The 25,728-nt window shown below is 37.3% G+C and overlaps 1 long non-coding RNA gene across 14 annotated transcripts in view; it reads right to left on the bottom strand.

The window, feature by feature from the left end:
* Nucleotides 1–16,745, bottom strand: part of LOC149235770 (uncharacterized) — a 260,006-nt gene extending 243,261 nt beyond the window's left edge. For 5 of the 14 annotated variants that reach the window (XR_016268325.1, XR_016268323.1, XR_016268322.1 and 2 more), the window contains exons 1-6: nucleotides 16,283–16,539; nucleotides 15,999–16,021; nucleotides 15,791–15,875; nucleotides 15,624–15,700; nucleotides 15,466–15,544; nucleotides 15,179–15,317 (exon numbers count right to left, since the gene is read on the bottom strand). This is a non-coding gene — a long non-coding RNA (uncharacterized LOC149235770). Of the gene's footprint in view, nucleotides 1–15,178; nucleotides 15,318–15,465; nucleotides 15,545–15,623; nucleotides 15,701–15,785; nucleotides 15,876–15,998; nucleotides 16,022–16,282; nucleotides 16,540–16,584 lie in introns of those variants that run through there. The other 9 variants (XR_016268327.1, XR_016268319.1, XR_016268326.1 and 6 more) reach the window with 7 other exon arrangements.
* Between the last annotated feature and the right edge of the window lie 8,983 nt (nucleotides 16,746–25,728).

The following is a 25,728-nucleotide window of genomic DNA, read 5'->3' as shown; positions in this document are numbered from 1 at the left end:
TTGCAACAGGGAATTTTAGAAGAAATCTAAGGGGAATCCAAGTTGAGGGCAGAGAGAGGCCAAGTCAGATGAATAGGAGGGCCAAAATATATAGAGGCCAAATTTCTTAAGTGCGCAAGGGTCATACGAGGGAAAAGAGGGGCCAAATCGCTGGTGAGGGAGGCTTAATTTTCTTGAGGTTGAGTTTCTTTAGTAGTGCAAATTTCCACAGTCCCATTTTTCATTTTTCCCAATAGTTGTAATTTTCTATGTATTCTCTATGGGCCTAAGCCCAAATTTTGGGTAGGAAATTAATATGAAAGAAGATTGCTTTGAGAAACAATTTGATGTTGTAGCGTGATTGATTTCCCTAGTTTACTTCCGTTGCATTTTAGTTTCTGAGTTAGTATCCATCATGTTTTATTTTATCAACAATTTCAGAAATATTTGAGATAAATATTTTCTGGGTTTTAAATAAATTTTTAAAGTAAATTAGATCTGGGATAAAAGAATTTAGCACCCTTCCCTTTATATAAAATAGGCAAGGGAGGAAAACATAAAACATGAACTAAGTCCATACAAGTAACCAATAAGGCAAACCCATATTGAGCACAGTATACACAATACAAGGATAACAAGTGTCATACTTGGGTTCTACAAAAACCCAATGTGGTACATGTTACCCACCATTTTGTGGGTACTATCCAGAGGAGAAATTTTTTCTCCACGATGGTCCTCAGCCAACAGCAAGCAGTCCCTTGCAGCCATCAGCTAGCTCATTGCGCCATTTCTCCACCACCTGAGGCAGCCATGTGGTCCTTCGACCATCTGCCATGATCGTATGTTTGAAAATGGGCCTCCCAAATCTAAAGGTTTGCCTTGACATTTTGAAATACAGTATTGTAGTTTGCTTGTCATGGACATTTCTGAGCATGGATTAATGGGGGGATTCGGCTGAAAGGATGGGCTAGGTCTGTGCTTCTGTCCCCTACACCCCTTTTAGGAATTAACCTTGGATTCTAGTCCTGTGGGATCTCATTTACTGATCATTTGGTTTCAAGGATGGTATTTCACGGGTAACCCTGATTTTGGTTGTGTGGTCCCGCCCCCTTATCCGCTTATATTACCCTCTTTCCATCATTATCAGCCCATCCATATTTTCTCCCACCTAGGTCCACATCCCTCCACCGAGTCCACAGAGGGTTAGGTCGCCCCTTCCCCTTGCCCACACCTTGGGTCATGGCCTGGAATGAAGCCCAAAGGTTGATATAGCTGAAAAGAAAGTGAAAAGCATATATGGCCACATTCAACAAGAAAAGTACCACAAAATGCAAAGATGGTCGAGACAAAAGAATTTAGCACGTGGGAAAAAGCCAATACATGAACTCTACCCCATTATCATGGCCATCAGCCTGGTTCCTACAGGTTCTATAAGCATCCCTCATCATATAGGAACCCATAATTGTCCCGACCCCTGGTGGGCAATGAACCACCCCACCTTAAAAGGGGGAATTCACTGTTATATCTTATACATCATGCTCTAACCACTTGAGCCCCGAGCAGTTAATCAAAGAAAATAACAAAAAGGCAAAAGGTATTAAAGGAGGGTGGAAAAATCAAGGTCGGGGCACCTCATGTACCACGATTGCTCCCTCCTACACATTATAAACCCAAGTGTCGGCTTCCCTCTTATTAGCTACCCTTGTACCCCATCCTGTGACCGAGGGTTGCCCCTTCTCATTCCCTACTTCATTCACCTATCCGTCATGTGCCACCACCTCTTGAAGGATGTACCTTGACTATATTATCCCCTTTAGAAGTGGAAACCACCTAATAGGATTATTGGTTAACCCCCATTTGGAATTAGGAGGCATTGGCACATCTCGAAGCCCATTATGGAAGGGAAGGCCATTATGAAGTCCCCACCTGTGGTCCATGATTAGGTACGCTCATTTACTTGATTTCTCTAATGACTTGTTGTACTGGAAGGCTACGGGATGCATTGGATCTTATGCAAGATTGCAGATGGTTTCCATCTTGGGTTTGGTCTCCCTATATGGGGTCCTAATCCTCTAGAGGGCTACATTGGCACATGTAGGGCGAGCGTTGAGAGCCATTGGCCTCCACAGCAGAAGATTACAATCGATGGATCCCAGCCGGTCGCATATCTACACCATACACTTGGGAGATGATTCAAGACTTCCACGATGATGTGGCATCACCCACACCATCATCCTAGCCCTTGAGGGACGCCTACAAGTATCTTTGATTTGTTTGGAGACCCATGAGGACACTTGTGTTCCCCCAGATGTTATTTGGAGCACCACAGGTTATTACAAGGAGCCAACCCCTTGCCCATTGCTTTTGAGGGTCCTTGTCTTCATTATGGCACCCATGGACCTCATTAGGCCTCTTAAAATCAATGTTTTAAGACTCCGACTCCGAAACGATAATGACTCGGCCGGCTCGATTTCAGTGACTCGGTCGTTGTAAAAAATACATTAAATATTTATTTTTTTTATAAAAAAAACATAATTTTACAGATTTTAAACATAATTTTAGAGATTTTCATTCATGTTTCCAAACACACCTACAACTGGAGTCCTTGCTGGCTGTGAGACTGAGGATGGTGGATTGGGATCTGCATTCAACTGAATAGCATGTTCAAGTTCAATTGATGTCTCGATATCTAAATCTAAATCAAGATCCTCATCAAGATCAAACTCTGCTGGACGACTCTCCACTACCCAATCTCATGTTGGATCAATGTCTTCCAACACAATGGGATCTGAATCAGGTCTTTTGTTCAGCAAATGGTTTCATCTGATCCGGAGTTTGTATTGGACATAAACTAGATCATTTAACCGTTTTTTATCCAAACGGTTTCTCTTCTTTGTGTTACTTGGGAGCAGGAGCGAAAATGGGAGCGGGAGCGACATTTTCAGAAGCTCCTGGTTTGGGAGCAAATCCCAGAGGAGTTCGACAACCAATGTCACTAACATCAAGGTACATAGAGGGATTGGTGCTCTTGATTAAATAAGAGTTCCATACCCTAATACATGACAAAATTCAATGGAAACATTGCAATCCTCCAATCCTGAAATCCTGAAAAACTGATAAGTCTGCTGGATTTTGAATGAAATCTAAAATTCTACTTTCTCCATATGAAATCCAATGAGGCCGAAACCACTCTCAAACATCCTGAGTCATTTCATGGTAATGTTAAAAATTTAAGTAAAAGGATGAAAATGAAGATTAAGGAGAATGTCACTTTTACTTTAAGAATTTAACATTACCATGAAATTTGAATAGCATATCAATAGTAGAGAGCATTTGAGTGTGTTAAATAGGGTTTGGGAGGGGGAATGGACCCCAAATGACATTTAGCGAATTCATATAACACCTTGGAGTCCAAACCAATCAGAAATCACCTTAAAAATCCATTAAAAAAATATTAAATTGCTATTTAACATGTTCTGGGCCGGCTTTTTGTGACTCGGCCGAGTCATAACAGAAACAGCCGAGTTGGCCGAGTCATGGCTGACTCGACCAAACGTACCGTTTCAAAGGCCGAGTCATGGCTGAGGGTATCGGCTTGGATCAACTCGGCCGTTTCGGTATCGAAACGACCGTTTTTTAAAACAGAGCTTAAAATGCCCTACGACATGCATAGATTATTATTTGACCTCTTGAGATGCTTATCTTTTCATTTATGAGCTAGTTTGGTGGGCTTGTCACCAAACATTGTATTATTATAACATTATTTTATTTTTAGGGCTTATGTAAGCCAAGCAGGATAATTCGAACTCTTAAGTTGTGTATAAATACAAGTGAGGTGAGATCATTTCTCATCGTCACTTTGGATTGCATTTCTCTCTTCTTTAGAGAATTTCGCACTATTTTCTGGAGGATGAATGGGAGCTTTTATGGATGAATTTTGATGTATGGTTGTTGGTTTATCTTCTCTTGGAGATTCTCTATTGTCATTTGTGAATTGTTGGATATACTCTACTGCATGTAAGTACAAAATTTTGATGTTATTCTTGTTACTTTTTGTCATATATGCTAGACTGGGATTTTAGTTGTTTTAGGGCTAATTGTTGCATGCAATTATTGCTTATTATTGTGGAATTGTCTCTATTATAACATTCCCTCAATGTATGGGCCACGTAGTGTGAGCGAAATATCCTAGGGCTAAAATTTGAACTCGATAAGCAATTCCTCTTGTGCATTTTCAGTATAAAAGCTGCAAGATTGCTTTCACTTGACCTAGAGGGTTTGTGAAGTAATTTTGAAGCCTCCTTGATTGGGAACCAATAAATATTACACATAATCAACATAGAATCCATTCTCCCAAGGATTAAGGCACTGATCTGCCAAGGGTGGTCACCAAAACTCTTATTCTTTCACCTTTTTCCAAGTCTAGTCCCACTGGGGTGCCTAGGGCATCAATTTCCTGACAAGTTAGGCACTAAACAAATTCGATCTCCTAGGGTCTCCTGCACTGGCCTTTCCTCTACCCCTCCTCCAAATTTGAAGACATTCCGACGGTGGAGTTGGGAGAAAAGCCAAGCCCTAGCTTCGAGACCAAAACTTGCCCTGCCATCCCCAAGGCTAGCACTTCCCAGGGTCAAACCAACATCTTGAGAAATTATATTTTCTTTGATCCTCTCCCCACCTTATCTAGGGTAAGAATATCATTGGTTGCTACATTCCTTCCTCATACCCTAAACCAAGTCCACTTGGCCGCGTGTGGTCCCACTCCTTTGAAAGACCATCCTTCAAGAACCATCCGAGATACCAATTCTAACAAGGATTTTAGGGATTGGGAAACTCCTTCACAATTCTTATCCCATAAACCTAACACTCAAATCCTCTCCTCCTTTCCCTAGATTACCTAGTACCTTACTTACAAAGCAACCAAACTTTATCCTTCAAATTCTGGAAAAGGGATATCTAGGTCCCTCATATCCATTGACTTATCCTTCATTAGTGACCCCACACATACCGAGTCTCCTCCCATCGGTGAAATTCCGTAAATAGAAGGGAGCTTTAGCTGTGGTGACAGTGGACTAAGACTCCATTTGTTGCCCTTGGCCTAGCGTTTGCCCTTTAGGAATTCCCTTTAGGTCCCCTGCTAGTTTGATCGGTAAGAGTACACAATCCAAGCATGATCCTCCTTGGGCTCAATGCCCCCTCCTCTAAGATGGTGCACTCTCCAACACATTGCTAGACCAACACCACTCCCTCTCACATGGTGTTTCACTCTCCAAGTGTCCTCATTTAAGGCATTCCTCCCCTAGTTATGTATCACATGCCCTTTTCTACCCAAAACGCCTCAACATGTGTGTCAAGGTAGTTATTATGTGCCAATGCTTCTTAACATATGAGTCTAGGTCCATGCTCAACCTCTATGAAGTATGCTCCTCGACCCAAGCGTCCTCAAGTCTAGTCTCCAAACTCCATAGGGCTAGGTGCCTAGAACTCCTCCTTCGAGCTAGGTATCTCTCGTAATCAAGCAAATGACCTCCCCATTGTGTGCACCCAATGGGCTAGTCATAATGTTGACTAGGATAACAACCTCCTAGGTAAATGCATCATGCTAGCACTCTAAACAAGGTCAATCATCCACACAAACTAAGCCATCCATATGTCCATCAAGCATCTCCTATGGACTAGGAGACCTAGCACTCTCCTAGCTATGTGAAAACACTTTTGGAATAACCCCAAAAGCTAACAAAGCACCAATGAAAGAATTTAGAATGTCAAAAGATAGGCAAGGATAAGAAATCTCCCATGAAAGAAAGAGAAAAGGGGTAGGGGGGGTTTCCCAAGGAAGAGTAATTCCAATTCACTAACAATGGCTTCAACCCAAAAGGAGCCATCAAAAGGATGAATTAAATTGACACTCATCATAGAGAAATGACATAGTAACAAAAATTATAACAAAATAACGTGTGACCTAACCTACTTCCCACTCTTCAAGGGATATCTTGGCTAAAGAGATAACATAAATCACTCAGGGTCCAATGGAAATATGAAGAAAAGGAAAATTTTGGTCAAAAATAGAGGTTGACAAGGTTGTATTTGTTCTTGTTTTAGAGTCTCTAGCTACACTTCACATTTTTGCATATGTGATTCTAGAATAACAGAAAATAGTTCACTTCCTTAATTCCATTCATGTGAGCCTTATTACACTATTCTAGCACATAAAATAAAAATAGAGAGGTGTTACCCACCAAAATGGGTAACCCTAACAAATAAAATGTTCTCCTATTTTGGATATCTGACCAGCCAACAACCCTACACATTAGCTTGACGATGATGATATGTCAGCGCCTCCACCATCTACACCAGTAACTATACCTGTCACTATCCAGCACTCCTCTTGAATGATGGGATAACACTCAACAAGTACTTTGATCATTTTGCAATTTGGTGCTTTTACTTAGTGTTTTGGGCATTTAGTATGGAGAAAGGGGTGATCTAGATGACTGACCAATATCGGCTATAAATTTGTTTTCTCACTTTACTAAGGGGGTTAATTTGTATCCCTAGTCCAATGGGACTTCCCCTAAGGACTTAGGGTTCTAGGAGGGGCACTACTTGGAAGACCTAGATTTGAAATAGCGTGTTCATTCTCCCTTTACCATACATAACACCTTCCAAAACACATTATAAGCCCTTGATACTATCTCTATTCTTTGCGTTCAACTGCCATTGCTTCATTGGGATTTGGTGCTCTCTTATCTACATATTTGAGTAGGGCCAAAAAGCATTGCCCTGGAGGTTGATGAAGCTAAAAGAATGGAAAGGCATAATATGGCCACAATGAACGAAAATAAGATCAAAATGCAAAAGATGGCTGAGACATAATTTAGCAAGTGGGCAAAAGCCAAGCATGATCTCCACCCTCCTCGTTAGCCATCACCCAGTTCCAAAGTACTTGATGCTCCATCTCATCAAAAGGAACCCTTACATGTCCCAACCCTAATTAGTGACAAACCACCACATCTTAAGGGGTAAATTAAATGCTATATTATAAAAATCAAGCATTGACCCTTGAGCTATGCACCAAAACACATATCATTATAAAAAAAAAGTAAAAGGTGCACCAAAGGGGTGGGAAAAGAAGGACAAGCAAGGTAACTCATGCATCCATGATTGCTCCCTCCATTACATCTATACACTCAAGATGTGGACTCTCATTAGTTGGTCTCTTGACCATGGCACTTGGCCATGAATGTTCTTCCTTTCCATTGTCACTTATTTACACCAATGCCTATTGATTGAATGGTTAACCTTAGAAATGCCACCTCCCCTTGGGGGCTAGAAGCACCTAATAGGTTGAATACTTAGCCATCCCTACAAATGTAGGGAACACCTTTAATGGACTTGGTCTAGTAAAATATTTCAAGGTGATCCCGGTTTGAAGTATTAATATGGCCCTAAATGCTTCAGTATGATCCACTTAGATGCATTTATGATCTTAGTCTCTAATGAGTGGTTGCTTTCACTTGACTTTGAGTTGATTTTGACAGGTTATCCAAAGCATTAGAGGTCTTGAGGGCACCCCACTCCACATAATTCCCAGGCCATATCCTACATTCTAGAGAGCATGATGACATAACAGATGCAATGTTGCCCACTTTTGGCAGAGCGTTAGGCATTTTGATGACTTGGGCAATTAATTTGCATCCCAGAGCAGCCCAAGGCACTAGAACATTGGGCTTCTCTTGCCTAGCATGGAGGATCTTTGGTGATGTACCAATGGACAAAGCATGCCCCCAAGTTGGCCTTCACTCTACTTGATGGGCATGCCATGATCCAGGGCTCAAAGGAGGATGGTTATTCTTGGTATGATTGAGGACGTCTTGTTGCACCTGATGGATCCCTAACGCTAGAGATACGAGGCACCACATTTCTCACCTGAAACCCATGGAGATGATGTCTGGCACCCACAGCTGGATTTTCGACCCTTGGAGCTGCTTTGATGTGTGATTTGGGGATTTCCCTGAGATGGATGATGATCATGATGCTTGAAGACATTTTTGAGCCTTGTCTTTGCCTTGATGGAGCATTTTGATCCCTAAAACAATATGAATTCATCACCTTTTTAGGTCTACGTCACATGCATTTATGCTTATTTTGGCATATTATGTTATAAAGCTAGTGGGTTGGCTTGTAACCCAATTTTACTTTTGTCCACTGAAAAATCAAAGTTGCGTAGGGGCTTTTAATGAGAAATTAGAAGAAGTAGACCTCATATAAATAGAGAATCACCTTTTTCATTTTGTGTTTATTTGATTTCTAAGGAAAAATAATTAAATTATTTAAGTGACTTAGAATATAATCTCAATTGAGGATTAGGATTCAATTCTAGCCATTGATCACTTCGGAGATTAGGGTTGGTGATTTTGTCTTAATGAAATTATAAAATAAGCCTAAGGGAAAGGTGAAGACACAACAATTGTTGAGGAAGCGGTTTTCTTAAGAGAAAGAGGCTAATTTAGACTGAAGAGAAGTAAGAAGAATTGCAACAGGGAATTTCAGAAGAAATTTCAGGGGAATCCAAGTTGATGTCAAAGAGAGGCCAAGTCAGATGAATAGGAGGGGCAAAATATACAGAAGCCAAATTTCTTAAGTGCGCAAGGGTCATACGAGGGAAAAGAGAGGGGCCAAATTGTTGGTGAGGGAGGTTTAATTTTCTTGAGGTTGAGTTTCTTCAATAGTGCAAATTTCCACAAGCGCATTTTTCATAGTAGGATTGAGTTCCAAGTTACAAAGAGTTGTAATTTTCTATGTATTCTCTATGGGCCTAAGCCCCAAGTTTGGGGAGGAAATTAACATGAAAGAGGATTGCATTGGGAACAAATTTGATGTTGTAGTGTGATTGATTTCCCTAGTTTACTTCCGTTGCATTTTATTTTCTGAGTTAGTATACCATCAAATTTATTTTATCAACAATTTCATAAATATTTGAGATAAATATTTTCTGGGTTTTTAATATATTTTTAAAGTAAAGTAAATCAGATCTGGGATAAAAGAATTTAACACCTTTCCCTTTATATAAAATAGGCAAGGGAGGAAAATATAAAACATGAACTAAGTCCATACAAGTAACCAACAAGGCAAACCCATATTGAGCACTATAGTATACACAATACAAGAATAACAAGTGTCATACTTGGGTTCTACAAAAACCCAATGTGGTACATGTTACCCACCATTTTGTGGTTAATATCCCTAGGAGAAATTTTTTCTGCGAGATGGTCCTCTGCCGGCAGCAAGTAGCCCCTTGCATCCATCATCTAGTTCATTACGCCATTTCTCCACCACCTAAGTCAACCATGTGGTCCCTCGACCATCTGCCATGATCATATGTTTGAAGGTGGGCCTCCCAAATCTAAAGGTATGCCTTGTCATTTTGAAATTGAGTATTGTAGTTTGCTTGTCTTGGACACTTCTGGCCATGGATTAATGGGGGGATTCGGCAGAAAGGATGGGCTAGGTCTGTGCTTTTGTCCCCTACACCCCTTTTAGGAATTAACCTTGGATTCTAGTCCCATGGGATCTCTTTTACTGATCATTTGGTTTTAGGTATGGTATTTCACGGGAAACCCTGATTTTTGTTGTGTGGTCCCGCTCCCTTATCTGCTTATATTACCCTCTTTCCATTCATTATCACCCCATCCATCTTTTCGCCCACCTGGGTCCACATCCCTCCATCGAGTCCACGTAGGGTTAGCTCGCCCCTTTCCCTTGCCCACACCTTGGGTCATGCCTTGGAATGAAGCCCAGAGGTTGATGCAACTAAAAAGAAAGTTAAAAGCATATATGGCCACATTCAACAGGAAAAGTACCAGAAAATGCAAAAGATGGTCAGGACAAAAGCATTTAGCACGGGGGAAAAAGCCAATACTTGAGCTCTACCCCATTATCATGGCCATCAGCCTGGTTCCTACAAGTTCTATGAGCCTCCCTCATCATATAGGAACCCATGATTGTCCTGACCCCTGGTGGGCAATGAACCGCCCCACCTTAAAAGGGGGAATTCACTGCTATATCTTATACATCATGCTCTAATCCCTTGAGCCCCGAGCAGTATTACTTGCTTCATGGGTTTCATGAGAAAGAGATTTTATTTTTGATTCAACACTCCCATTGACAGTCTTTAGGAATTATTTGTTGTCATGTAATGAAGTCATGTTACACTTTGTAAAATTTCAAATTTGTCTATGTAAAGTATCCTCCAAGACCTTGTCACTTATCCTCTTCAAGTCGACCCAACCACAAGTGATCATGTCGACCTAAAGGACATGATGAAAGGTGTATATATAAGCCAAACTCTACCTCACTTGAAGGAAAGCAACTCAACAAGCATTCGATCAAGAAGAAGTGCGAAGAAGGTATAGTGAAGGAGATTCTTCTAGGTATTGCGAAGTAGGGTTTCTTCTGGGATAAGCGAAGGAGAGATTCTTCTGGGGCAGCAAAGAGGAAAGGTTGCTTCTGGGCAAGCGGAGAGGAGGTTTCTTCTGGGCAAGCGAAGGAAAAGTTTCTTCAGGGGCAGCAAAAGAAGGATTCTTCTAGGTGACCAAGATAGAGATCTATAGACTGAGTTTCTCTAGAGAAGATCAGTGAAAGCCTAGAGACCGAGAATCTCTAGAGGAAACTGAGAAGGAGCAGTGTGAAGAATAGAGACCGAGTTTCTCTAGAAGGAGTCGAGGAAAGCAGTTCGAGATCAAGAAGAAAGTCGAGGAAGGGAAGAGGCAGAACATCAAGGTTAGTGACAAGGAGGATACTAGAGTCAAGGTTCTGCATCATGGTATTGGTATATGTCAATTGAAGTTCTAGAAGAAGAATTTTGATCGGGTTTTTCTCTCAAGAGGTGAGAGGTTTTGGCCCTGGTTGATAAGCCTACATACTGTGCCACTTGTCTTTTATTGTGCATATTGGTAATTGTCTTGATGAAAAAAACATTATAATAGCATAACAAAGAAAAGACTATAAGCTAAGAAGTAAAAGTATATCACAAGCAATTATCAACCAGAGAAATCCTTTAACTATCTTTGCCCTAGATTTCTCAACACAGAGTCCATTGCAATGTTGAGATAGGAGAATTTGCAGTAGAACATATTTTAAAGTTAGACCCTGAAAACATTGGTACTTATGTACTACTGTCAAACACCCATGGTGCTACAAGAAAGTGAATAATGCAGCAACGGTGATCCAGATGTTGGTGGCCACCCACCTATCCCATTTGGACCCCCACAACTATCTCTTTTAGTTTTTCAGTTTCCTTAATTGTAGCACAATTTACTATTTTTAGCAGTTTTTGGATCCTGAACTTTCGGAGTCGTTTTGAGGCCGTAAACGACGTTTTTTGGGAAATCTGGAAGCAACATGGGTCCATGGACTAATGTTTCTCTTCCCAAAGTTGTAGTGCTCGGATAGATCTTTCTAACGAGCTATTGTACGCGTCAAACGAAGATCGGGTGCCAAAGTTACGACCCCGGGAAGTTGATGTACCAACTTACCCAAAACGGGCCCACAATTTGGCATTTCATCTTCTAGGGTTAGGTTTTGGGATGTTAAGGGTTTTCCATTGTTTTTCAACAATAAATAGGCCTTCGAGCCTCATTGTAACACAATTCAAAGGCATGTAGCCACCACATCTCTTCTCAGAGATAAGCTACCACCGCCCTAGCTGGTTTATTTCCATTTCTGTTTGTAAGCATATTTCAGTATTTTACATTAATGAAAAAAAGTATCATTTCCGCTGCATATCTGTATTTATGGTTATCTTTGTAATTTGTTTCATTCCTGTTTAAATCTAGATCAAAGGGTGAGAAAAATGATGAAATCCAAGGATTTAAGGAAGACTCCTAGATGTGGCTAGATTGAGGTCAATAGAGGAGATGTGTCACACCCAGGGACTGAGGAAATATATGCAATGTTGGAGAGCTCAACTATGCAGCAGAAAGGCAGCAAGATATGTACCTAACACAACCTTTGGTTTGTGTGAGATGGAACAATTGGAAAAGAAACAAAATCCAGAAAAGGAATAATTGCTTTTGTTGATGGTTTCAAGCATTTGGCAATTCAGGATGCAGGAATCCATAATATAAGAGCTTATATAAAGCTTTACAAATTGGCTTAAGTTAAAGGCATTGTATGATGTTTGACATTTGTAGCTTCACAACGGGGATACATTACTCCATTGTATGAATAATTTGATTCGTTAGAAATCTACTACAATGATCGCTCATGCATATCAAATCATCTGGTTATACCCAAATGGATAGGGTGATGAGGCCTTGGAACTCTTTTGGTAAATGCAACATGAAAGATTGAGAACTAGTTTTGTTACAATTGTTGTTGTTCTCCCAGCGTGTGTGACTGGGGGCGATCTGCAACTTGGGTGGGACAAAGTAGTCATGAACATGTTTTGGAGCTTATGTTTTCATAGTGGCATTATGTGCAGTCTAGAGAAGTGAACAACACGGGAGGTCCTACTCCTTGTATAGACTAGGTTGGGGTGCTACTAAAGGTGGATTTTGGTCAAAACAAGTGCTATCAGCTCAAGCAGATGCTACACTAACTACCACCTTACGTGAGCTTTTTCCACATGTCCTTGGCAAAGATGCTTTTTACCTCAAAATCTCAATTTACAAAATGATAGGAGAAAATGCTTTAAACAATTGTTTTAATGCAGCAATTTCTGGACATTTAAAAAAAAGTCACACATTTTAAAATATTAATACAGTGAAACTTGTTATTACATTGTGAATGGTCCATGAGACCATAATCTCATGCAAGTAGCAAGAAGAATGAAACCCTATCCAAGGTTCTCTCTGATGAGCATTTTGGGTTCTGAGAAGGAAGTCAAATATTTGAAGTAGTTTCATAGCTCAAGAGGCTCTTGATTCAATCAAGAAGAAGATACCAGCCATGATCATCAAACTGGACTTATCAAAATCCTATGATAGAGTAGACTCAGTTGTTGTTACCCCACATACAAGTTTTGAGCCTCTTAACTAACATCCTGATAGAGTAATGCTACTCTACGACCACTTACGTAGTATTGATAAATGGCTCTGCCACACATTTCTCCAAACCTGGAAAAGGATTAAGACAAGGTTGTCCTTTGTCTTACGTTTGTGGGTGGCAGAAGGCCTGAGAAGTACCTGAATAATCTAAAAGTAGACAGGAACTTCAAAGGAGCACAGTTAACACCATTCCCAAACAGTTCTCACATGTTTGTATATGATTTTCTGTTTGGAATGGGCGCAGTCAAAGAAACAAAGTGCATAGGGAAAGCAATAGAACATTATTGCTTCCTAATGAGGATGCAAATCAGTCTAGACAAATTTACTATAATCATGTATCAGGTTAGTGATTATAGATAAGGAAGGATCAAGGCTTCACTGCATTACCATGTCAAAAAAAATGATGATTCTATGAAGTACCTAGGTTCCCACCTAATAAAAAGGGATATAAAACTAAATCTGTGATGCAATAGGTCCAGGAGACTGACATTAATAAATATTGTGATAGAGGTAACCCCATTTCATTGGATGGCATGGCTATATACCTAAAGGGATCCTCAACAACATTAGGAAGGTCTGTTTTAGATATTTATAGGCTGGAAAAATAAACGGAGGTATTCCCCTATTTTCCAAAACCCAAGAAAAAAATGGGGAAGTAGGGGATTGAAGGACCCATTTTATCCAATGATCATGCTGCAAAAATATTTGGAGGATCATGTCTACTAAAGAGATTTGACAATCATTTATGGAAAAGAATATATTGACGATTGAACTGGGACAATTCATGGAAACATATTTGCTCCTAGGAGACAATCTCAACTAATTAGTAGGAAATGTACAAGGGGTGCGAATCAGAAGAGACCCTTGGATTGGAGGTCTGGAGGTGCCCAGGTTATCTCAACAAGTCATAAATTTCCTTCATGATAGATAGAAACTTACACTTTCTAGCAGAGATGTTTATAGTCAAGAACAGGTTAATTGGTGGACAGTAGGCTATAGAAGAAGGCTAATGATTTGGGGATTCAGGCAGATTCGGGCCCATATAATAGAGGAATGGAAGCAAGATGCAAATACACTAAATTAAACCTTCAACCAGAGTACTTTAACAATCTAACAGGTTCTCTGGACAACAAACAAGGAGGTTTATATCAAGTGAAAGTTGGATATGATAGCCTTGAGGACCCATAATGATAAATATGGAGATGACACTTTATGGAAATTTCATGCTACTAGGATATTTCTATGGCTTTCCTTGAAGAACAAAATCTTAACATGGGATTATCTACAAAAATGATCGTAGCAGGGCCCTGGACTTTATTTCCTCTGGAAATAGAATAGGGGAAACATAAATCATGTTCTCCTTAATTTACCAAGAAATGACTGGAGGAAAAGGAAAGTGAAAAGGAGAATTGGTATATGAGGCTCGGGAAGCATGGTTGGAGGATAAAAGGGTCCTACAGAAATTTTGATAAGGCAGAGGAGTCAGAAAAGGGGGCAGTCAGGGAACCTACAGATCAACTCCAACAGTCCTTAAAACTATTTTGACAGTGCTACTAGCAAAAACAATCCAATCATATGTGGGACAGGAGGCAGCCTAGAGATCTCTAATAAGCATAGAATCATTTTGAATGTGATCTGGTACAGGGCACTAACAATTTCGTAGAGATTACTGCATCCACCATTCTAATGACCATAGCATAAGAAACAGGATTAAATGATATCAACATTCATGGGAATTCCAAGTTAGTGGTGGACCATGAAATCACTGAACGAAGAAGAAGATAAGTTTTGGACTGCATGGCTGTCTTCAACTGGCAGAACCTATGAAAACCAATTTTAACTCTATACAGTATCGGTTTCATGATACAACTCCTACGGCTCTCTGCCATTCTCTACCAAGGTGGAATCCCATTATCCACTATATAGACATGCATAACTAAAAGTTTAAAGCTCGCCTGAACTATCTAAAAATTAGAAAAGAAAAATAACAACATCGATATACATAACTAAAAGTTTAAGGCTCGTCCGAAATATATAAATTAGAAAATAAATTTAACAACATACAAATTAAATCGCCTAGCCAATGGATAAAAATGAAAAGGGAAAAGACAGCCAACCGAAAACATACAACCAAAACAATGTGTACATACATGACAGAGGCTCGTGATATTCTTCAGCAGGCTTGTATCCATGACTCCTTCCAAAAGCTCGAACGATAAGAGTACTTTTAGCGCTCCATACAAATTAGTGCAGCCTGTTAACTAACAAAACCATATCTGGTGATCTATCCTGAAAAAAGAATGCGAGAAGAAGATGAAATATGGAAAAAATTAATGTTAAAACTCATCATCTAATATGTACCAGCAAAGACTACGAGATACCGACATCAATGAATGTTTTCGTCTCTTTAGGAAAGCGAGAGTTGAAAGGTCCGTACCTTCCTTACTCTTTATAATGCACGAAAGGTGTACGAACATCTGTTCGCCGGATAAAAGACAAATCAGGTGCCTCTCGACCTGTTAACAATATTATTAAACGAGATTAGTGAATGTTTTTTCTGTCTTGGAAACCGAGAAATAAAGGATCGCCGCTTACCTTACGTAATGATGAAGCAAAGGGCGTACGAGCATCCTCCGGCACTTTGCCTGTCCGGCCTGTCAAGCTGACTCCACCTGTTACAATATTGTTAAGTAAACCGAGAATGGTGAATGTTTTATGTCTTGGCAACCGAGAATTAAAAGATGTAAGTTGGCTTACCTTACCTAATGATGAAACCAAAAGGTGTACGAGCATCCTTTGGCACGTTCGTATCCTGTCCTGCGTTGCAATCTTGTTTTCCCATATTCACTGCAAACCATATATACACCATTTAAGAAATATGTGTACACCGCCCCTGAGGCAGATTGAGGCAAATAAACAAAAGACAGGTATAGAAACCAAAGTTTCTCGTGTCATAAGCCTCCCTTTCACCTGTTGCAAACCCTTCCTTTCACCTGTGGCAAAATTATTAACCAGGTCAAAACCCAAATGCAAGAATTGCCAAAAGAAAAATAAAAGCATTATCTCTATGGTTAAAGGCCTTGCAATTCGCACAGCTTCATTGTGATGTAGAAATAATGAAGACAGTCGGTTTAATGATTAGGGCTCTATGCAGCTAAAACCAGAAGATAACTATTAAGCATTATCTACGAGGAAGCTTCTCACTGTACAAATTTATCAATAAAAACTACCTAGATTTAAAAACAAACCCATACCTGCCTTCCACTCCAATGGGCAACATTCTTTTTCAATTCTCCTGCTCTACATTACAACAACAGAATAAAATCACCAGGGCAATTGATGCAAACAAGCAGGGCAAAAGAAAGAATGATGAATTGCAATAAAAACATAAAAAAACACACAAATTACAGTCAAAAGGGAACAGCAAATTAAAATTATAAAATCCAAGATGCATGGCCATGCAAAAGAAACAAACATCCACAGAAAGAAAAAAGAAAAAAAAAAAAGACAAGCCAATGCAATGTAAAGAAGCAGAAGAAGAGATGAAAATCTGGACATGTTTGGCATGCGAAAACGTCTTATATAATCTTCCTTTCAAACGGTCAAGGCGCTCTGAGATGATAGCTTATAGCTTTTTGGTATGATAAGGGGTCAGGCATTCCATCGGCATGCATTTCAAATTTTGAATTGAGTACACAAAATAGAGGATCCTCGTGTAAATATTCCTTCTTTCTCTCTTTCAGCCAGCTTTTGTAAAAAACTTTTCCCTGGTTTTGGTTTTGTTTTTTCAGCGTTTTCAACCAGCTTTTGTTAAAAAACTTTTTCTCTTGTTTTGGGTTTGGTTTTGTTTTTTCAGCGTCTCGGCTCCATTATTTGTTTTTCAATATATTTATTTGGTTTTAAATTATAAATATTTTTATATTTTTAACTATCAAATTTTTTTATTAATTTTCATTTAGTTTTAAATTATAAAAATATTTAATTTTAAATTATAAATATTTTATTTAATTTATAATATTTTAATTAATAAAATGGTTTTTTATTTTAAAACTTTTATTTAATTTTTAATACATTTAAACTTTTCAAAAACCTTCTTAAAGTGTAAAAAACATTTTTAATATTTGAATTTATGAAATTATCATTAATAAAAGGAAAACCGAGCATACTTAACATTGTTGTAGAGGTATGTTTAATTATTAAAAATTGAGAGAGTTGTTTTATTTTTTTTATAAAATATTTTGTATCTCAATAAAAAGGAAGGAAAAATGGAGTAAGATTTTGAGAGGGAGTAAGAATTTTTTTTATAAATAATATTTATTTTATTTTAAAGTTTATATATATAATTTAAAATAGTTTATTAAAAATTTGAATTATAAAATATTTTGTAACCAATAAAAATAAAAAAGTTTGTTTGTTTGTTTTTTTAATAGATGTATATTTATTTTAAATATTTTGAGATTAATAAATTAGATTTTTTAAAATATTTTGAAATTAACTAATTAGATTTTTTCAATATATTATTATTATAGTTAAGATGAATGTAAAAACATTAAAATTGAATATATATATATGCATTTTAATTTTTTGATATAGATTAAAAAAGTTTAGAAATCTTTTTTAATAGTAATAAAAATAAGAGATTATAGATTTCCATATTCTATAATCATAATAGTGTTGTTTCTAGAGGTCATTGCTGATTGTATTTTACCAGCATTGTATTCAAGGTTTCGGTGGACATTCTATCTCTTTCTAATGACCAATTAAAGCACAATGATTACAAAAGAGGGTATGAAAGTTTAAATAGGTATTTTCTAATTATTCTACTTCAATTGGTCTTCAACTAGTTCAATTGGTCTTTAACTGGTTCAACTAGTCCTTGAGGATGGGTGGAGTGTCCCCTCAAACTTTGGACACAATCCTAGCAAAATGCATACAATAATGACCTCCAAAAACAACACTATTACAGTAATAAAAAATTTAGAATTCATAATTTAGAAAGAATTACTAAGAAGTCAGATATAATATGTCTCAAGAGACTCCAACCTATATATTAGGAAACAAATTATTCACTAAACCATTCAAACTAAAATCTTTCAACAAACAAATTCGATTCCGTTGAAACTCTTTTTCATCAAATCTTATTTAATCTAAAGTTTTTAATTATTACGTTAATTTTTGAACACAAAAAAAAAAAATAAAATAAAATAAAATAAAAAAATCTTTCAACAAAATTTTAGAAATCTTAAAACATTTTAATTTGTGTATTTATCATAAAACTATATGTTTTTAAACTAATAAAGTTATATTTTAATGTTTAAATTTAAAATAATAATAATAATAATAATTTATATATTTATAATAAAAAAAATCATATTTTTTATATAATAAAAATGTTTTAATGAGCATTATATCTATATTTATTTTTGAAAATTTTATTAATGGATAAAAAACACTTTTTATATAAATTTTATTAACCATTATGAAAAAGACATTTAAAAAATATATATTAAAATAATTTGAGAATATAAATATTAACTTTGTTATATTTCAATGTAGTTATTATTCTCTGTCAAGATAAGATTTTAGCAAGTGATTTTCTTGTTAATCACTATTAGTTTAGTATTGACCAATGCAATGTATAATATTTAATTTTGAAAAAAATATGTATTTTTCAATATTATATATATACATATATTTCAAACATTTTATTGGACTTGAAGGTCTTATTGTAACATTAACACGCCATAATTTATAGATATGGTTGTAATATTTATACATGGTTTTTAAATATTTGTGGAGAAATTGTTTGTTTTTAAGCAGTATAGAAAACCATCCAAAAATAAAATCTTTGAAAATAGCTCATTCTCAAATAAATAACATGTTTATTATCAATTACTTTCCGTCATAATTTAAGTAAAATTTTACATTAAAAAAAACTTATAATGCAGAAATACAAAAAGCATGAAAAATGTAAATCAACACCTATTATTTAATATGCAAAAAGGTTATATATAATGAAATGAAATGATATTTCAAGTCCACTAGACTAAAAATAGTCTATAAGACCATTAGTTCCCTGTTTTTTGCTTTTTGCAAATGTTCTCATAACTTTTTCTGATGTCTTTGAATACATCACATTCTAAAATGAATTACAAAATGAAATATTTTTCAATTCCATATATTTTCCGTTTCAAACAGTCAAAACGCTTTAAACTAAGAAGTTATAAGTGATAACGGAACCACCCATTCCATATGCATGCATTTCAAAATTTGAATTCTCTACACGATATAGATGAAAGCCCTCTTATAATTGTCGGGTTTGATTTTATTTTTGATATCAAAGTATTTATTTGGTTTTAAATTATTAATGTTTTAATTTAATTTTTAATATTTTTAATCGTAAAAAATTATTTTAAATTATAAAAAAAACAAATTTTTAATTTTTAATATATTTTATTATTAAAAAAATTATTTGGTTTTAAATTATAAATATTTTTTTTTGATTTCTGATATTTTTAATATTAAAAATTCGTATTTAATTTTTAATTGTAAAAAATTATTTGATTATTAATATATTGGAATTTATAAAAAAAAATGGTGCTAAAAAAGAAGACAAATCCAATATCTTGATTGTAAAAAATTTATTTTATTTTTAATATATTTGAATTTATTAAAAGATTTATTGAAAAAAAAAATTAAAATTTTTAAAGTTTTATTAAGAAAAAAGAAAAACCAAGTATGGATAACATTGTAGTAGAGATCTTGGATAGGGTGACCGGTATGCAAAAGAGGGGGAGGTGGGTTGCCACTACTTCTTTAAGTCAAATGGTTGAGGACGTGGCAACATGCTCCCATAACCAAACTTTATATGTTGTCACGTTGAGGAGCCTCAGTCAAGGACTTAGTTAGCCCTAGTATTATGCTGATCTATGCCATTTGTATTGAATCTAGCTTGAAATGCTAGGCCATGGCTAGTCTCGCTCGTGCAAAGTGTAATTATCATTCCTTGTTATCTTCCACCTCCCTCCTGAAATCTTTACTTATTCCCCTTCTCATTCTTGACTAGCTCAAGTTTTGGGTTGTTATGGTCATTACATTTTATGTGTGCCCATGCAAATCGTTTTGTGGGCACTAGCTGGCCCACTTTTGTGAGCTTTAGCTAGGCCTAGCTCTCTCGCCCTGCTCCCCCTCCTGTTCTCCTCTAATTGGCAAATCCTACTTCCATGGACGACGACTCTAAAACATGGCACACTGAGCAATTGTTTCCATTATCACTCCAAAGTGCCATGCACGTTGTTAACCTTGTAGTGAATCCTTCAAGCGCATAAGGGGTGAACCTCTCCAAACATCAATAGACTTTTGTTGGCATTGGCTTCTATTCTAGTTTTAATCCCCTCCATAGTCTTATTTTCATTTTGGCTTGTGTTCTTTCTCCAGTCTCATCTTTGGATTCTCCTGAGTCTGATTTCATTCCCTACAACCTCCCTTCTTTTGCGGCCTAGTTATCCTTCTTTGGCTTGCCCTTGTTACTCTCATATACTTGTTGTGTATATCTATTGGTGTGTCAATCACGTCGCCCCTGACTTCTCCCATTATTGTCAAATTCAATCCTTTGGTTGGCTTCTGCCCACCCCTGCTTTTCATACTATGTGGTTATCTTTGGTCTTTAGCCACTTGCTCTTGTCCCCATCCTATTGTTGGCATTGATGTGTGTTGGATATTTGTTGTTGGTTGGAATTGATGTCAACCTGGTTGCTTGGGTTGCAAGTGAGTTGGTTATGCATGTGTATGTGTGGTTGCAGATGGCTACTAGCATGGATATGTGGGGATGGAGCAGTGATTTGCAAGTGATACATAGAGAGTGTGAGCAGAGGTTGTCATGGTCTTTATGTTCATGTTGTTGTTATTGAATTGGATGATGGTGTGTTGTAGTTGCCTTGATGATTAGTTGTGCAGTTGTGTTGCATGGTCAATACAAAGTAGAGATATGATGATCTCCTTGATCATCTTGTTGCATACAGGTGTTGATGGATGCTACAGGGTTTAGAGTTAAGGAGCCTTATTAATTAGGTCTCCATGTCCCAGAGTAGGTCCACATGTTGATGCTATGATATATAGGGCTTGGAGAGGAATTGCGATGGTTGTACAGGTGTTGGAGGATGTCTAATAGGTACTGGAGCTACATACTAATGGCAGATATGTTCTAGAGAAGTTTGATGGCCCAGATGTTTAGTATGGATGTTGGTTGGCATCCTAATCAACCTAGTTTTACTTGTGATGGTGTTGGTGATATGGTAGTGACTTGGTGAAGTGTTGTAGAGGTGTGAGTGACTTTTAGAGGTGAGAGAAGAAGTGAAGAAATAACTCTCTCCATGACAAAGTTCTTGATTTAGATTTATTGTGAAAAATGATGGTGTTGTTGGGTTGCTCATGTTGGGCAGATTGACAACCTAGTATGAAACATTTATGAAACGTGGTTTGCATGGATGAATTGAAGGAGTGGAAGCTTTAGAGTAGATAGTGATTTGGCAGATTCAGTGGAAGGAAGATATTTCTCCATCCAGTTGGAGTTGGATAGTCCAATAGTAGTTGGGAAAGGATCGTTGGTCGTGGGAGCTTCCAGCGGATATATTTTCGTAGATCCGTGAGAGAAACAATATTCATGTCTGATATGTGTCATCATATTGTAAAGGAAGTTGAGTCTACCAGCTAATGGATGTAAGCTAATCCATGTAAAATTTGTTCAACATATTAATAAAATAATTGAGCAGTGCAGCAGTAGTTGGGTGGTTTTCTCCCGAAAGGGTTTCCACCATAAATACTTATGTTCTTATGTGTGCTTGTTTGTGTTGATGTTTCTCATGTTATTATTTTATGAGTTATTGTTGCTTTATATTTTTTATAAACTAATATGGTGGATGTCTGTGGCTATTTGATATTGTGGTAACAATTTTAAAATTGATATAAAGGCCATCACTACTGATTCATCCCCCCCCAAGTAGTGAACACATTTCCAACACCTATGTGGTTGTTATTTCTTGGGATTCTACTCTCCCGCTTTGCCTTGGACCTTTGGATTATGTCCTTATGTTGTTGCTTTTCCCATGGCCCGACAACGGGCACTTGTTCGCAAAGGTGAAGCATATTATCAGGAGTATGCCTCTTAGGGCCACTCCCGAACTCACCAACACTTGGAAGAAATTACTGCCAAATTCCAAGATCTCAACCCTAAACCCATTCAGGAAGAATTTGCCCGCCTAGAACATGAAGAAGCCTCGACATGGCAACAAATCTGACATAGGGATTCTCACTAAGCTAACTGACTAGGTTCTGAATGTGGGCCACACTAGAGGCAACTTCAACCAATACATGTACACCATCAACCTATACTTGCACTTGAAGTTTCTCTTGGGTAGCATTTTAATGAATCGTTTTGAGCACAGAGAAAATATATTTCACTCTGTGGAACACCTCCATCAACACCCAATGCTTGGATCATATTAACCACCACTTGGGTATTCCTCCTCCGAATAGTAGAAACCCCAACAATCGTGAAGTCTCAATTCAAGTTGTTGCTACTGATTCAAATCCCTCTACTTAATTCCTCTATGGTAATTTTGTATTTTGATCTTATAATCTATTTCGTCGGCCTACTCAACCTGAATTAGTGCACTCATCTTAGTCTTTTAGTTTCTATGACTATTTTCATATCTAACGTCTCTCCATGTAGAATGCAAATTTGGAGATGGTAGACTAGCTAATGAAATACTGATGTAAACTTGTTTACTCTTTCATGTACATTTCCATTTAGAAGGAGATAAAAAATAAATGAAACAAACATGCTAGTACATTATCAAGGGAAGAGGAAGGGAGTGGAATAAGGTAAAACTTAGTATAAATAATATTGTAACAAAAGAATATTTTGTTATTAAGGAAAGAGGAAAGAGTGAAATTTTATTTTATTAATAAAATATTTTGTATTTAATTAAAAAAAAAGGGGGAAAGGCTACCAATAAAATTTTAAGGAGTAAGGTTTGTTAATAGAAATATTTATTTGATTTTTAATATATATAATTTTATTATAGGTGAAAAAAAAAGAGAAGAAGAAGAGAAAGTGTGTAAAGTATTTTAGTATCTAAGTGAACAAAAGGGAATTTTGAGTATTTATGTTGTACTCATTTTAAGATTAACAAATTACATGTTATCAATATTTTATTTTTAAATATTTGTTATAGTTAAGATGAATGTGAAAATTATAAATTCAAATTCAAATGTATTAATGTTTAGAATTATATATATATATAATCATGTTTTTAGTATAATAAAGTATTATCTATATTTTTGGTATAATAAAGTTATATTTTCATGTTTAAATTTATTTATTTATATTTTTGGTATAATAAAGTTTTTGTTTTTTTTTTTTTTTTTTTTGAATTAGTCCACTTCTATATTGATACAAAATATTTTTACATAGAGACAGCGGCCTCGAGAAGTCTAGCCCAGAGAGGCGGCGTACTCACATTACATAGCTGAAAATTGACCCAAAAAGAATAGCTAATGACTGACTAGAACCAAGACCATGACTAGTACATAGAGACAGAATACAACATTGTCAAAACTGTAGACTGACTAGAGGACCAAAACGACTTGACTAAGCTTATACATATGAACAAGGGAGCGCTGCCCAGGTCAAAGCTGTAATCTAAGTTGTAAAGCAACTATACCCTTAACTTTGAACAAACAGGGAAACTACAACCAAAGAACGAAGACCTGGTTATGCATCATGAGCAGTGGAAGGCGCTTCTTCCACGATTCGACATCCAAAACTAAAGGGATCATCATCATCGGAGGGATGGCCCTCTTTGCTTAAGGAATCGCCTTCAATTGGAACACTCGGACTCGCCTGAGTTTGCATATCCTGGGAGGCAGTACCACCTGGAGCCTTATTCTATTGGCTGTGAAATTGAGAAGAGCCAGGCGACTCTTCCACCCTCGTCTCCGTAGTCGCTCCTGGAGTGGTAGCCACCAAACCAACTGTACCCTCGTGCAGCTCAATAGTAACAGAAGCAATGAAAGAGTGATTACTGAGAGTGCAGGGGATTTGAAAACGGGCCGTATGAGCGTGAGTATTGTGAGAGCTCGACGGTAAAACATGCTTCCCCTGACCTCGTCCACGACCTCTCCTAGTAGCTGGATGGTGATCAGAGCCGAAGCCTGAGGAGCAAGAAGAGGAGTCCGTGGTTGAGGAGGAGGGCTGGCGGATGGGTCGCCCACGGGAGCTTCCCCTTTTGTAGCCCATTCTTTGGCGCAGTTTAGGCATGTTGAACAGAGGAGAAGGTGCAGAACAAGCAGCAAACCTTTGCAGGCCGGCAGAGACTGAAAAGGGGAGAGCAACCTCGCGCGAAGGAGCGCTGAGAATGACGAAGGACAAGCAGCACTTAAAGTTGCAGGAAGGACTTTGGAAAGCCAGAAGTCCCAGCTGAGAATCAACACCGCATTCCTGAGCGCAGCGAATTCCTGGACTGACCCGAGAGCAGAGCACTGCGGCAACGAGGAAGCAAAACATTCGCGGGGGAGGAACAGTGAAGAACTGGAGGAGCGCCATAACATAAGAGCCAGAATGCCGGTATGGGATGTCGAGCTGCATTAACGCAACATTGAAGGAGCTTTCAGAGAGAATGAAGGCTTGTAGCATGTGAGGCCAGATGGCGTCGAGAGTGAACCACGCGCCAGCCCATCCAGCCGTCTTCATACCATGATCTGTACTACACACCGGCATCCGGGATTTTGGTATAATAAAGTTATATTTTAATGTTTAAATTTATTTATTTATAAATGTAAGGGATAATATATTTATATTTTGTTATTAAAATTATATATGTGAGAGAGAGTGTAAGCTTGAGATTATTTTATTTATATTTATATTATTTTATTTTATTTTAATTATTAAAATTATATGTGTGAGAGTGTGTGTGAGTTTGAGATTATTTTATTTATATTATTATTATTATTTTTTAAATTTTATTGAAAAATATAAAATTTAAATGAAAAAAATATTAATGGATAAAAAAACAATTTTACATGTATGTTTTTATCATAGTATTTGTGAAAAATTACAATTTAAAAAAAATCAAAATCAAAATTTTATTAATTTAAAAAATTAGTTTGAAAATATAATTTTGTTTTCATTATATTTTAACATATTTGTTTATAAATCTCCCGATCGGGATGTTAATGGCGGCGTATAGGATAATAAATGCAGAGCAGGTAAGGGAGCACGACAGAGCAAGAGAGTTTCAGGTAATGATGATCAAGGACAAGTGGATCACCGCAAGGGATATCATCTCAAGGCAAGCGGATGATAGAATTACGACGGAGGAGGATGGAACTGTCAGGATGTCAGAGATTGGACAAGAGTATGACAGTACGGAGAGAAGGCGAAGAGAGGCGAGTAGGGAGGTAGACAATAAGCGGCAAAAGAAGAAGGTAAATAAAATAGAAAGTAGGTGGAGGAGACGACGGCATAAGAAAGGTTCATGCAGCTGGTTGAGGCAAATTCGTATTGAAGTGTCGAAGACAGAGTGAAGAAACAAGGAGGCCAGGGACCTGGAAGGGAGAACAACAGTGCAAAGGAGGTCGAAAAAACGAAGAGCCAACACGGCAGAGGAGAAAAGAATGGCTACGAGGAGATGGATGAGGA

This window comes from Pinus tabuliformis, chromosome 8 (genome assembly GCF_031772625.1).
Source record: "Pinus tabuliformis cultivar Carrire ecotype Pingquan chromosome 8, CPIR1, whole genome shotgun sequence".
In the NCBI taxonomy this organism is placed as follows: Eukaryota; Viridiplantae; Streptophyta; class Pinopsida; order Pinales; family Pinaceae; genus Pinus; species Pinus tabuliformis.
Note: the sequence above shows the minus strand (reverse complement) of the source record. Positions and strands in the feature narration are given on the sequence as shown.